The 13,788-nt window shown below is 44.6% G+C and overlaps 1 long non-coding RNA gene and 2 other non-coding genes across 5 annotated transcripts; all 3 read right to left on the reverse strand.

Moving 5' to 3' along the window:
* Positions 1-869: 869 nt before the first annotated feature.
* Positions 870-13,094, reverse strand: LOC121598744. 3 transcript variants are annotated; one of them, XR_006005615.1, is made up of 4 exons: positions 12,977-13,094; positions 12,759-12,875; positions 12,436-12,668; positions 870-1,184 (listed from the first exon to the last, which is right to left on the reverse strand). It is a non-coding gene; the product is annotated as an uncharacterized LOC121598744 (long non-coding RNA). The 3 variants fall into 3 exon arrangements; XR_006005616.1 differs by lacking the exon at positions 870-1,184 and having other exon boundaries at positions 9,343-12,668; positions 12,759-12,870; XR_006005614.1 differs by lacking the exon at positions 870-1,184 and having other exon boundaries at positions 9,343-12,668.
* Positions 10,488-10,559, reverse strand: Trnap-cgg. Its single transcript has one exon. It is a non-coding gene; the product is annotated as a tRNA-Pro (tRNA).
* Positions 13,095-13,631: 537 nt separating the features above from the next.
* Trnar-ccu lies at positions 13,632-13,704 on the reverse strand. Its single transcript has one exon. It is a non-coding gene; the product is annotated as a tRNA-Arg (tRNA).
* Between the last annotated feature and the right edge of the window lie 84 nt (positions 13,705-13,788).

Below are 13,788 nucleotides of genomic sequence, written 5' to 3' on the forward strand. Positions count from 1 at the left end.
ATCTCTTCAGCGCCCCGAATGCACCATATCTACACATGGGGCCCACCGAATCGACCGAAGGTTCGTCCGGGTGGAAAAGAAAATTGATGCAAAAATCCCTGCACACTCCTCTGTGGATTGAAAATGCCCAAAACGGAGGGAAAAACTCTCTCTTTCTTTGTCTTCCCCTTTGCTCCCTTCGATGCGGTAAGATTGTCGAGGAGGCAGCACACGCTGGGGCAGAACTGTCGCCAGCGGGCCTGCTACGTGCCTGGTTTCCGGTTTTAACGTGCCGGAAACAGCAGCCTGCCACGCACGACCCCGTCGACCTTTGCCTTCTCTTTTAGGGCCTTTTCTCCCCGTTTGTTCTTACTTTCTTTTGCCGTGCCATTTTTCAAGCGGCAAATTTCTACCCCCTACCCTTGCACGGAAGAAAAAGGGCATGAGGAGGGGTGCCGGTGCCCAACAAATCCTAAGACAAACGGCCTATGCAAAACCTCGAAGGAGCACCAGCCCTTGAGTAAGTTGTTGAAGATGATAAAAATTCCAATCATCGGAAAAAGTCATCGGCAGCGGAGGAAAGCGGACATGAGTAGTAGTCGATTCAAATCGGCCAGAAACGTGTCCTCGCCCTCTCTGTTGCTGCCTGCCGGAACGGGGACACAGGCAGGTCACATATCAGATTTTATGTTGCGCCTCTTTTAATATCACTAAAGAGGGAAAAGGAAAACGCAGCTCGTCACTGGAACACTTTCCGGACATTCTAATACTAGAGCTGGAGCTGATGCTAGTAGCTGGCGTGTACATTTGCTTATCACCAATTCAGCTGCCGTCCGCTATGCCTAACATAACTTACCTCCTCTTTCCGGCTACTGTATCTTCAACCCTCTAGAACGCGTGCAGAATTTGAGTCAGAGCATCAAAAATTTCTACGCTAATCGCGTATCGCTCTTACTCGGCAAAAAGGCACGTCTATAATTATGTCAAACTACTACTACTACTACTGCCACCAGCACCACCATCAGCAGGACGATTTCCCGCTCATCTTTGCTGCACAGTTTTGCATCAATCTGCACGCCAAGCTGCGGACATTGGACGAGCTTTTCGGAGTGGTTTAGTGTCACGCGCAGAATTCCTAATGCCGCCACGCAAAGATTCCCCCGCGCGTTCAATCCACTCAATCCAATGCGGGTATAGATAAAATCCTGATGAGAAAGATGGTAATAAAAAGAAAAGAAATGCGAATTATACATTTGCGGTAGTGTTTTTTTTAGTAGTAAGCTTTATGTTGATATGCAGTATAGTATAAAGGAAGCTTTGTTGCTGTCGTTTGCAGTCCCATAAAAAATACTACACACATTTCGGCATATACTTTTCAAACGTTCATCGTTCGAATTGATTTTATCCTCTTCTTTTTTTTTTGTTGCAACGGCTTATGTTTCACAATCACATTGACGCCCGATAGTGAACGATTTAACCAATGCGTGCCGAGGGAATTAAGCCTCTGTATGCTGTTGATTTATCCCGAATCAATAAATTGTCGTGATTATTGTCCAGCAACACTGCTGTTGAGCACGGGCACGTGTACTGTTGTTATGATGTACTGTGGTGGAAATTTGTTGGGTTTATCAAAAAGTTTGTTCTACGATTGACAGTACATACTTCGAGCTCGTGTGAAGAAAGAAAAAAACATCACACATTTTTAAAAATGCAACTGTAATTTATAATAATTACATAATTACATAAATCGTCAATGAGTGATATCACTGAGCAATAGTGATAAAGTATTACTAGATTCGATACAACGTCACGGGATTGATAATATGTATTGCAAGCTTTTGATAGCTTTGTCGTATTTGTGTTTTTCATTCACTTTTATTCCAATTTTTATTCACAACCTAGTTCCTGATATTTGCCTTTATATAGTTATATAGCCTTTATATATATTCTAAGAAGTGCTGTTCCCACTCAAGTTAGTATTTTATGACTACTGTTCAACTGTTCAACAAAAATTGGTTTATCTTTTATCAAAAATAATTCTGCTGCACATTGTACAGTTTAATTTGATAAATTAAAGGAATCTATGATTACTACATGGCGACTGAAATGGTCTCAAAATACCACGTATCTTGAATTTCCGCGTAAGTCGAATTTCACGCTTTAAAGCCTAAATGACACTAGTTTTTGTGTAATTTGTTTTATTTTGATATAATCCTGACTAAATATTACAATTTGTAAACATTCTTGAAAGAGTCTTTAAATTCGACTTGAAGGGAATTGATTTTGGATTGGACAATTAATGGGTGAAATCAGTAGAATTGGCTCAAGGAGTTGTTAAATTTTGAAAAATGCATATCGTTCAAGCGCTGGTCTGGTGGTACAGTCGTTAAGTGGTACCACTCAAAAACATGTCCGTCATAGGTTCCAAGTTCAAGCCCTGAATGGGGAACCGTGCCCTGACTGGACTGGACTGGACTGGACCTGGACTTGTCATTTGACTGACTATTCTGCATCATGAATATTGTAATCATTAAGTCACTGAAAGCTAAGTCAACTAGTAGTAGTAGGTGGACAGGCAGGTGGCAGGTCTCTTGACCTACTACGGTTATTGGACCAAAAGAACTAGAAGAAGCGTAACTCCAAGCGTAACTCTCGGAGACACTTACCTGTAATACAATTAGTTCATGTATAGAATATTTCCTCGAATCCTTATATAGAATCTAGTGACCAATTTTGTTTCCAATTTTATCTCAGATAAAACGCTTGAACTGTCTTTCACTAACAGTTAAATGTTGATGTTGTTGATGTAAACATGGACTGATTGATACGATTTCCACCATATTTCATTCAAATTTGAAAAGAACATCGTATTTAAAAAGTGGAGTAAATTGAAAATAAAACAATTTTACAAAAAAATTTAAACACATTTTTTAAACCTAATTGTAAAGCAGATTTTGGTTTGCCCATTACGCTTGCCCGATTGATTGGCGCTGAACCGTTCGGGCAGCTGCCACGTTACATCACGTTCCGGTTGGCAAGCGATATTGCCACCACCATTGGCAATGCAGTGGTGGATCACATTTCATCAAGCCCATAAATAATACTATCTATCGGCGCATCGGTGCACCAAAAGCCACCATCAGCCCGATAAAGTCCAAGCCCGGGTGCTTGGTAGATAACACAAATAGTAATAAAAAAAAGTGCAAAAAAGAGCAAAAGGCACATGCAGCAGCCATAATCTAAATGGTCATTTATCAAATTGCTTCCAGCAGGCGTTAAAAATCGATCACAATCGGGGCGAAGGGAAAAATGGAGGCGGGAGGAAAAGACACAACGGTACATTTACGGTTACACTTTTTGACGTGGCGCACGTGAACATTTACCACAAAAGTAAGCCACACAAAAGGCAAAAGGACAATGTTTTTTGCTGTGTGTGTGTGTGTGTGTGTTTGTGTACCACACATAAGTAACACGTAACACGAAAAAACTTTTTAACCCTGCAGCTATATAAAGAGATAGAGTGCAAATGGTAGCAAACACCAGGTAAGCTTTCCAACACATCCTAATCTTTCGGATAGCACAATGTAACTAACACATGTAAAAAAAAAAACAAATCGGTACAATCAACCACTTTTCAAAGGCCAAAACCAGGGGGACGCTACATGACGTGGTGAAAAATCCCATATCAATTGGCCCAGACCTGCAACCCCCCCCCCCCCCCCCCCCCCCCCAAAGTGTCTCCACACGAGATGCTCCTGTTGCATCGTTTTATAATTTATTTGCTAACGCAGCCCCAATCTCACCGACCCGTCAGGGCACGCACGTACGCACGATATAGCCGGCGATAGAGCGATTGAAATGCGGCATTTACACACCATGGCAAAACTGTGGCAAACAGGTACCAAGACCATGTGGCGAAAAAAACATAAAAAGGGCACAGGTCCCAACATAAAATCCACCGCACACACCGCACATAGCAACTGGGGGGTGTGGTTATCATTTTTCTACCAATATTTCATGACACTGTCCACACCCGGGGTGCCCCGCCAGCCACCACCTTTAAAAAAGTGTTGTGTCCTTTAAAAAAGTGCCGGCGCAAAAATGGCCATCAAAATGGCCTAACCAAACATCAGACAGGACACTAGTGGTGGGAGCTCCGAATCAGAACTACCAGATTCCGGGTTCGGAATCGATTCCGGAGCTGATTTCAACTCTGCAAATGATTCCAGTGTTGACTACGATTCTGCCTCCGAGGTCGGCATCGTAGTCGCAATCAGCTCCAGAATCGGCTCGGGAATTGGAATTGGTGTCGGAATCATAATCAATTCTAAATTTAAATCAGAAAATTCACAAGTGGAATCAGTTGGCGAGTATTCATATATTCGAATATTTGAGGCTAACGATACAATTGTAGATACGACCCAAAAGCTTATTCTTATGAAGATGCCCAAAACTGGTTCGATTCTGGAGATGATACCTATTCCGGAGACGATTATAATTTCAAAACTGATTTCGATTCCATAATCGGAGTCGACTCCGATTTCAGAGCCGATTCCAATTCCGATTCCGAAGCCTTTTCCGAAGCCTGTTCCGGAGCCCATTTCAGGAGCCGGTTCTGATTCCGGATTCGATTTCAATTCCGAATTCGATTTCAATTCCGGAGTCGATTTCAATTACAGAATTGATTCCAATTTCGGAAACGAATCCGAAAAACTGATTGCTGACCTGTTCTTCGAAATCGATTCCAGACAATCTTGCAGCTAGCCGCAATCAATTCACCCAAACACTTCATTTTTCACATCACTAGCCACAGGACGTGATATCGTTGGACCGTGCCGTTTTTACTTGAACGTTGAACAGTTTATAGAAAAAAGGATCAGAAAAAAACCCAGGACCAGGACTCCACAACGCGCTTCGATGGTAAGGTTCACGATCTTCCGCAAACGAACCCTGCTTCGATTGAAACGATAGACAGCATCACCGTGCGGGTTGTGATATTGTCCCAATTTTTTTTTTGTTAGGCCTTTCCATAGATAATGTTCCACACAACAAAAATCCCCAAAACATAAGGTACACAAGCGCCACCAACCAAGTTGTGAAAATAGAATTATTCTCTACGAATGGGGGGGGGGGGAACTCCATAAGCGCCTAAAACCACCGTCCGCATATGCCGTACACTGCTGGTTCGCGGCAGTCACGGTAGATTTATTTACAACAATCCAGCCAGAGATAAATTTATAGCTGCATCCGTGGTGGTGGTGTGTGAGTGCATAAAAATGGTACCTCGCAAAACGCACACACACACAGCCTCCACAACAAATGGTGACGCGAGGAGGCAAATAAAATATAATCCGCTAACGTATTTTAGTCCAATCCGGCCCATTCCATATCATACGGCCGTGACGAGCCGGGAAGGAATTGGACATTAAAAGCAAAACATCAGCCCCTTCGGTGAGGACATAAAGCTTTTTAGGAAGGGAGCGAGCGGCTAAGCAATCAACGGGTAAAAATTGGGGATGGAACACTCCCAACCACAGATTGGTGGTCAGCGCTTCCCTTTTCTCATTCCCATTGGCGAACAGGCCGAATCTGCAATAGCGCACCGTGTGCGAAGCGATATAGGTCAATATTTACTCCACATTCGTTTCGTCCTCCCCTTTGGGGACGCTTTTCTTTGGTTTAGTGTGCAACAGCAGCAGCAGCAGCAGGTTTAGTGGTCGCCACAAGCACGACCGGAAATGGAACCGGACGTAAACGGGAACGGGTATGGTTTCCTTCCCGCGGTCCGTACACACACACACCCGAAACGGTGTTGATGCAGAAATATTAAACCGGCTTCCCCTAAAAAAAAAATACTAAAAATAAACGCAATCCCTCCCCTCCCGGCACATCATCTTCCAAGGGGTGGTTATCTGCATTGGGAAAATTGAAAATCTGCAGTGCCAAAACAACAAACCTTCTCCCCATCGCCACAATCACGCAATGAGGGATAATTTGGCCGGCGGGCCGGCTTCCCCCCGGTGTCCGGAAGGGCAATGGGGACGGCGGCTTTGCTGTTTGCTGCCGCTCCGGAAGGTGACAGCCGCGCGCTGCAGTAAGTCGTAAACAGGTCCGGCCCTGTCGCCTTGTCCCTGCAGACCGTGGCAACCGCTCAGGGGAACCCAGCACGGTTTGCACGGATTCCGGTGTACATCCGGTGTATGTGTGTGTGTTTGTGTGTGTCTTTCAGCATTTTTTGTTGTTGTCGTTTTGTCCGATGGGCGAATGAAGTACTGTAGCATGATAAGTCAGGCCCCGTGCCATTCGAGCCATCGTAAAGTTACTCGCACGCGCTTCTCTATCCGAGGAGCGACAATCCACCGCACTTCTTCCCGCTGGAGCAATGTTGAGTTTTTTGTAGGTCATCCCCTAAAATAAAAGGATAAACATTAATGCTCGGCGGCTAAAAGAAGCTGCATTTATGCACACGCGTACAGTGTGCACTTTCCCTTCGGGGCGGGCTTGTTTGTGTCCTGTCCGGTGCTTTGTGTGTACAAAAAGCTTCCCCCCCAAAAATCCCGACCAATTTCACTAACGATGAGGTTGAGCTAACAGGGCTTCCCACTTCCGCCGCTCTCCATCCTCTTGGGTCCTTTGGAAATGTCTTTGGTTTGTGATAATACACGATAAATCTTGCCTTCGCCCGGGAGAGCACGGGACAAGGCTGGGCATTCCCGCAGAACAGCTGGGAGGATTGTGCTCCTTACCCTCCCAGGAGACCCATGGAACGTTGCCAACTGCGTACGAAAGTGTGTTCCTCCTTCTCCTTCCATTGCCATGCCCAAAAAAAATGGGGTAACGAGGAGCTTTCGCGGCTTTCTTTGCATCCTGGCAAGCCTACCCGGAATTCTGACACAAACACACTCATGCTCCTTTTGGGGGGAAGAAGAAGGAACTTCCCGGCACACCGGAAGCAGTAGATTTTGTGCAAGTTACGCATTCACAAATCAAATCGTAGCTTACAGAGCGAAGGCCCCCAGAAGGCTGCTCGGGTTTGGTTGTCGTACACCGATTGTTGTACGGTTGCAGATTTACTGCAATTTTATCGTCACCGATCGTGTTTCGTGAGGGGAGGAGTGAGGAGGCAAAAGGAGGCCATCAGACACCCGAAAAAGCTCGTAGAGATGTAACGTGACCGGTTTGCGAGAGAGAGCGAGGAAGAGATACAGTACAATGAACTCCATTGGTGCACTCTTCTGCTGTGTCTTCTTGTCTGCTCTTCTCCGGGTGTGTGTGTGTGTGATACCGATCTTGGGTCCAGCGACCCAAGTTTCGGCAGCGACGGTGGGACTTTTTTTTTGTTTAAGGTTAGTTGCTGTGCGTCACACTGTAAGTTTATGGAGTGGATTTAAATAATTACAAGCGATGGCGACGGCGGCGGCTTATGGCTTTGTAACCGGTTTCCGGCATTGGGAATGCAGCAGCAGCAGCAGCGTGGTAAGTTGGCACTGCAACACTAGGATTTTGAGGCTGTAGTTTTAGCACATGTGCGCCGCCGGTGTAATAAAAATGAAGATGCACTGCAAACGTTTGTCTTTAGCTGTGTTCCAGGCAAGATGCTTGTTTCGGTATTTTGAGGTAGGTAAGCGTTGATATATTTAAATCTTTTTTGTCCCCAACCATAGCTCTGCAAAGACGGGGAAATTGATTATGAAGTGGAAGCAAGTGGCAGCGCTCCAAGGCTTAACATTCTTCTCTACTTATAACGGATGCCTGTACAAGGAATGTAAGACTAATTCGGACATCTTTTACACGCAAAAGAGTGAGAAATGATGGTAAGATTTGAGATAACGCGCTTGTGCTTGTAACGTGCAGTGACTTGAACGTGCGCGAACGAATGAAAAACATAATAAATGGGCATGCATATTGAATGATGATGATGACATCTATACGGATAGCTATACGAATGAAGCATAGGCGGGCATGATTTTCCCTGTCTTTGTAATGCCAATTAACATCTTCTTCTCTTTAACAGGAAACACGCAAATTATTATAAACTACAACTGACATACCATATCGGTGTAAATGGATTCTAAACGGTGTTACAGCATCGTTGAAGAAGACCAATACCACCAAAATCTGATTTAAATGAAATAAAGGTAATATTTTTGTGCACAAAACGACGAGTTCGATGTACTAGACGCACAACTTCAATATGAAGTTACGAAGTACGTTCGATTGTTGCATAATGTGGACCTTCCCGTCAATATTAAACGAGTTTGAGACACACACACGCGAAAATGTCTCGCGATATACCCAGCAGTCTGATGCGACTCCTTAATAACGCATTTCTCATTTTTTAACAAGGATCCAGGGATTATTATACACTGCCAGCAAGATGTTTTTCAACCGCTTTCACATATTGTATTGACATCACAATAAAATATCAGTCATTGCAAAGGATTTTCAACAAATTGCAAAGAACTGTAAAACTTAATTCAGCTTGAGACGTGTTGAAAATCATGTGGATGAACTGAACTATAATTGTGGTGAAAATACCAGATTTGACAGCTGTTGAACAACATATCGAAGCAATGATTTTTTTTTCTTGTAGTTAAAATTGGAAATTTACTCGGAAAACCCTGTAATGATGAGTAACAAAAAAGGTGTAAAAAGAAATAAATAAAATAAAATAAATACCTCCAAAATGTATTCCAAAAATATAAGTGCGTTTACAGGGTTTCTCTAGCCAGCTCAACACCATGAGCAAACTATTCAATACCGTCAAATGCATTTCAACAATAACAATGGAAACTCATATGATCTGTTATTGGTTGCTTTGGGTACGTTCGACATATATTTGACATAAGGTAAGGCAATTAATAGTGTTTTTGTATATTTTAATAATGTCACAGTTACATTGTTACAATCACAGCATTTTTTGTTTTATAATACAAACATTACCGTTGGACAGCGATCCGGCCTAAAGGTATTTCCGTTTATTATTTACTGTGAAGTTCCTGTTTTATGTGTTTTGCCCTCTCTTTTCTGTTCTACTGTATTTTCTTTTTTTTCTGCTAAATGTTCCCTGATTTCGCTGAACTATCAAATAATAACTTTTATTACGTACTTATTTACGTTCATAATTTATTTAAAGCTTCCCAGCTTCTCTTCTTTTCCCTTTTAAATAACTTCATAAATCTTATTGTTATATATGTTATTGTTGTTTTTTTTTTTAAATGAAAATCATGATTGCTTTAATCTCATTATCTTGTCATTTATTCAGATCGACATTAAATTAGCTAGAATTGGGTAAGGTAAGCAACATTAAAAGAGTTTTTTGTTATACTTTCTTAGCTCCTCAACCTGCTGCACTCTTCAATATGAAGTTCAGCTGGTTTAAAGGTCATCATCAATGATCAACAGCAACAACCCAAAATTACATTTTTAAACACTCTTTATGGACCAGCAATTTGTCCTCAACTATCCTCTCAAAGCGTTTGCCAACCGAAATCTTCAACCCAAACCATGCCCCCAAAGTGCCAAATTTTCGCCCATTTGGCATCATATGTACGCCCATCTTCAACAATCGCTTCAAGTATGACCACCCTTCTTCCTCGAAACCAGCTGATTACGCCACCGGCAATCAGACCGAAACCGTCACATCCGGGATAGGTCCCACATGTGCTTGAACGGGCGAGCACACACACCCACCTGCCCAAAACCGCACCCGCGAGGGAGCGAAGAGAGAGAGAGATAGAGAGAGAATGAGCGTATTTGCGTGTGTGCACAAACAAACAAACAGAAAAAATGCAACCCCGCGTAACAAACCCGCGAAAGAAAGCGAACGAACCCAGCAAAAATCATGAATGATATACAAACAACCGCGTAACCGCGCAATTGAAAACCCATGGCAGTTTAACAAATGATGAAACGCATTCCCATCCTTTCCACCATTCTCCCATTTGGATATTACACGCAACAGCCCTGCCCACCACCCCCCGGGGAGAGAGTTTGTTGGGTGTGTGGAGTTTATAAATCATTCCCAATCCCAGCAGCCACCACGTGACGGATGCAGCACCCATGGGTCCGTTAATCCGTTTCCTTCCGATAAGCATCCCCGAAAGAAGAGAAACTGTTAAAAATGGGATGACGCACACAGAGCCAGAGAAAGACACGAAAGATGAAAGTGCGCAAGGCAGGTATGCAAAGTGTGGCCCTAAAAACAGTCCAACTGTCCAACGGGGCTCGTCCCGGTTACAGCAGAGGAATGCGGTGCGTACATAATATCGCATATCTTTCGCTTTCGTGATTTGTCAGTTCACCCCCGGCCCGGCGTGCGACACGACCTTGCGAGATGGCCAATGAGCAAGGCCCTCCCTTAGTAGAAAGCCGTACACGAAGAAGTGTGTCACAAGCGGAGGGGTTAAACACAACCGGATACATTAAAAGAAAGTAAAATTTCCCCCTTCAGCAACAATAACCCTCTCTCACAGTCGAAAAACGACAAAAAAGATCTCCACAATCTCGGGCTCGTCCGGGAATTGAACCCGGGACCTCTCGCACCCGAAGCGAGAATCATACCCCTAGACCAACGAGCCACATGCTTGTTCCACCACCACACTCCCTACTGTTTGCTCCGCCATCTACCGAGAGTGAGTCGTACTATCACCACCGCAAGCCGTAACGGTTATGCAGCCCTTTTCCCACCCCACACCGCAGCCTGCTGTTATGCTCTTTGCTATGCTTTTCTGTAACGCCCAAAGAACAACAAAGCGACACGATTTTCATTGCAATATGCTGCACAAATTGCACAGAAAAAAAAAAGATTGATTGTGTCTCTTCTAATCAATAAACGCTCAATGTGGTGTGCACAGATCCCCGAAGGACCATTCAACAACAACAACATCGTGGCCTGATGACATTCTTTTGATGTCATGTGGCAGCAAAAATGCGGCCTAAAAAGAGGACCTCAGCTAGATAAATGGATGATGTTGACCGGATTTTTCACGTTCATCACTCTGGTCTGCCCTGTTCAGTTGCCCCCAGGGAGGAAGGTTGATTGACCTGTCCCGGTGTTTGGACCGTTTGCAGCAGCTTCCATCCAGTAACGATGCAACGATGACTCTAAAAGCAGAAAAACGGACTTGTGTCCCCCTTACAGGACACTCTCCCGACCATGGTACAAAGCACGGATTTTGATTATTCGAGACGGCTAATCGGATGATGGATTAAGGATTGCCAATTCCCTCAGGGGAAAGTGGAGGAATAAAAAACAATGTACATAAAACCCATTTTATAGGCAAGCCCATTTGCATACGATGGGGACACAACAGCATGTGCCCCCCTTGGGAACTCCCATGAAGGTTCCTGCATTTCCCTACCCAGACCGACATCAAACGAAACAAATCGTTGCAGCTAAAGCCGTTTTTGTAATGCCTTTTCAGTCTCTTTCTCCGGCTCCAACACATCCCTCACATAACATCACATTTCGCCACTTTAAGTGATACACTAAACCGCGGCCGGGCATTCGATTTAAACAACAGGCCAAGCAGGCAGTCGGGAAAAATGGGGCAATTATTTTCACACTCGATTAATCCCACGTGGATCGGACTCGCCCCGCCGATCGCCGTTACAACCGCATTTGGTGGGCGATTCGCACCTAGCCGAAATTAATTGGTCTCCCCCCGGCCGGTTGGCATGGGTGGTAAATCAACCAGGAGGTTGGTGGTGGTAGCCGCGCTCACATCACTCGTAAATCATTGTAGCAAAAAAAAATGCAATCCCCAGTAGCGGCCCAAATAATGCCAAATAGTAGCAATTTTCTAATGACACACACACGTGGCGTCGGTATAAAAGATTGAAGTTGCGAGGGGCCACAAAATCGGCGCATTGCAAGGTGGTCTCCATGCGCGCGCTCGTAAGCCATCCGTGGCTGGGGGCCGCAAACGAAAGCGAAAGCGCAAAGCGGGTGTGTGCCGCACGAAATCGAAAGTGTCCGAACGCTGCGCGCCACAAGATCCGTCATAAATTGTGTTGAGGCTGTTGTAACTCTCTCTCTCTCTCTCACTCTCTTCAAATATCTCAATTTGTCAAACGATTTGCGCCGTGACGCAAAACGGTGTGACACGCGCGCGCGCACGTATTTTGGTGGCGGAAGGATTGCGTGACTTCCATTGCGTCGTGTGCGAGACACGCACACACCAGCGGATCCACGATCCAATGCACACTGCAGCACGCGCGTCCGGCCGCTGGGTTCGTGTGAAATGGTGTTGGCGCGAAACACCTCCCCACCCACCCACCGGCCAGATCCGGCAGTCGAAATGTCACCGACCGCGGTCGCGATTTTGGGATGTTGCTGAGAGAAGGTTAGCTACCTGCCGCCACCACACTGTCGATGAGGCGGATGTGAATGAATTGTTGTGCGGTTCCTTGTTTGTTTTCCTGTCTACGGTTCCCCACCCGGGCCTGTTTTACCTCTGCGTGGGGAGTGGGTGTCTGTCTTCCCGGGCTGCCTTTTGGTACCTTATTCGCTTGCCTTCGGTATATGGCGCACCATATCCGTGTGCGTGGTCGGTACGGGTTTGCCCATTCATAAGTTGCGCGCGTCTGGGAGCAAAGATGGCCAACACACGGAGACACACGCACCGCACCGGGATGAAGTAGGATGCATCGCCATCATGGAGATGCATTAAGAAATCTATCTCAACCTAAAAAAGAAACAAGATGGGTACGGATGTGATTAAAATCTTCTCAACAGACACGCTTAAATGATCTCCGATCACTTTTTGGAACATTACCCAAAATGGACGTCCTTGCCAAACAAAAAAAAAGCTGGTTATGCACAACTTCACACATCTCCCGGATGGTGTTACACAACTTTCATCCGTTGTCTGTCGTCTGCCGCGAGAACTAATCTGCCAAGTGTGGGAGAGTAGAGGATTCAATATCATGCGGCGTTGTTCAATTTTTAACTATCCATATTAGGAGCAATATATGTCTTCTCGTTCATACGTACATGTATTTCGATACTTTGTATCACTCAACAATCGCACAAGAAACGATACCGGAACATACCTCAAAAGCACTACACAAATTAGCATTACACGGAAATAGATGTACGAATGCAAATGATGCTCGCCAAAGGAAACCATGATAAACTAGCTGTCAAAATCGGAGCAAGCGGCTGACGTCTAGTTCATTACGCCATTTGCATTGTTTCCTCATACAAAGCTAATGCTGGAAAGGAGCGTATAGAAGCATTGCAATGAAAGAGCAATTTATGCTTTAAAATGTTCGCAACATTGTGTTAATTGTGAATAATTAAGTGTTGAGTGGCAGTTAAAGTTATTGTTCTAGTGCATATGGTGGCTACCAGTGGATGGGTGAACTGTGTGTGTATTGGAGAGTTGCTTTTGGTGCGTTGGATATCATTCGCTCTAGTATGGGGTTGTGGGTCGAAGTAATAATGCAAAGGAACAATGCAGTCATTTCGATATACAGGTAATGTACCATCATCTGAAAACCACGGTAATAATATCGTGAAACAAGGAAGCGGTAAATATTATAAAAGTTTTTTCTACAAAAATGTCACATAAGTGTTTTTTGTTGATGAGGATGTCAAGAACTACTACTCCGAACCATGTGAGAACGAAAAAAGATTGCTGGATGTTTACCCCAGATGGGACTCGAACCCACAATCCCCGGCTTAGGAGGCCGGTGCCTTGTCCATTAGGCCACTGGGGCGGTGTTTGAGAGGGCGCCAGTAGAACCTTTTAAGCTGGCTGTCATTTTCGCCCAACAAACTTTCAGTTAAGCGTTGGCTTCATA

Source organism: Anopheles merus, chromosome 3L (assembly GCF_017562075.2).
Source record: "Anopheles merus strain MAF chromosome 3L, AmerM5.1, whole genome shotgun sequence".
Lineage (NCBI taxonomy): Eukaryota > Metazoa > Arthropoda > Insecta > Diptera > Culicidae > Anopheles > Anopheles merus.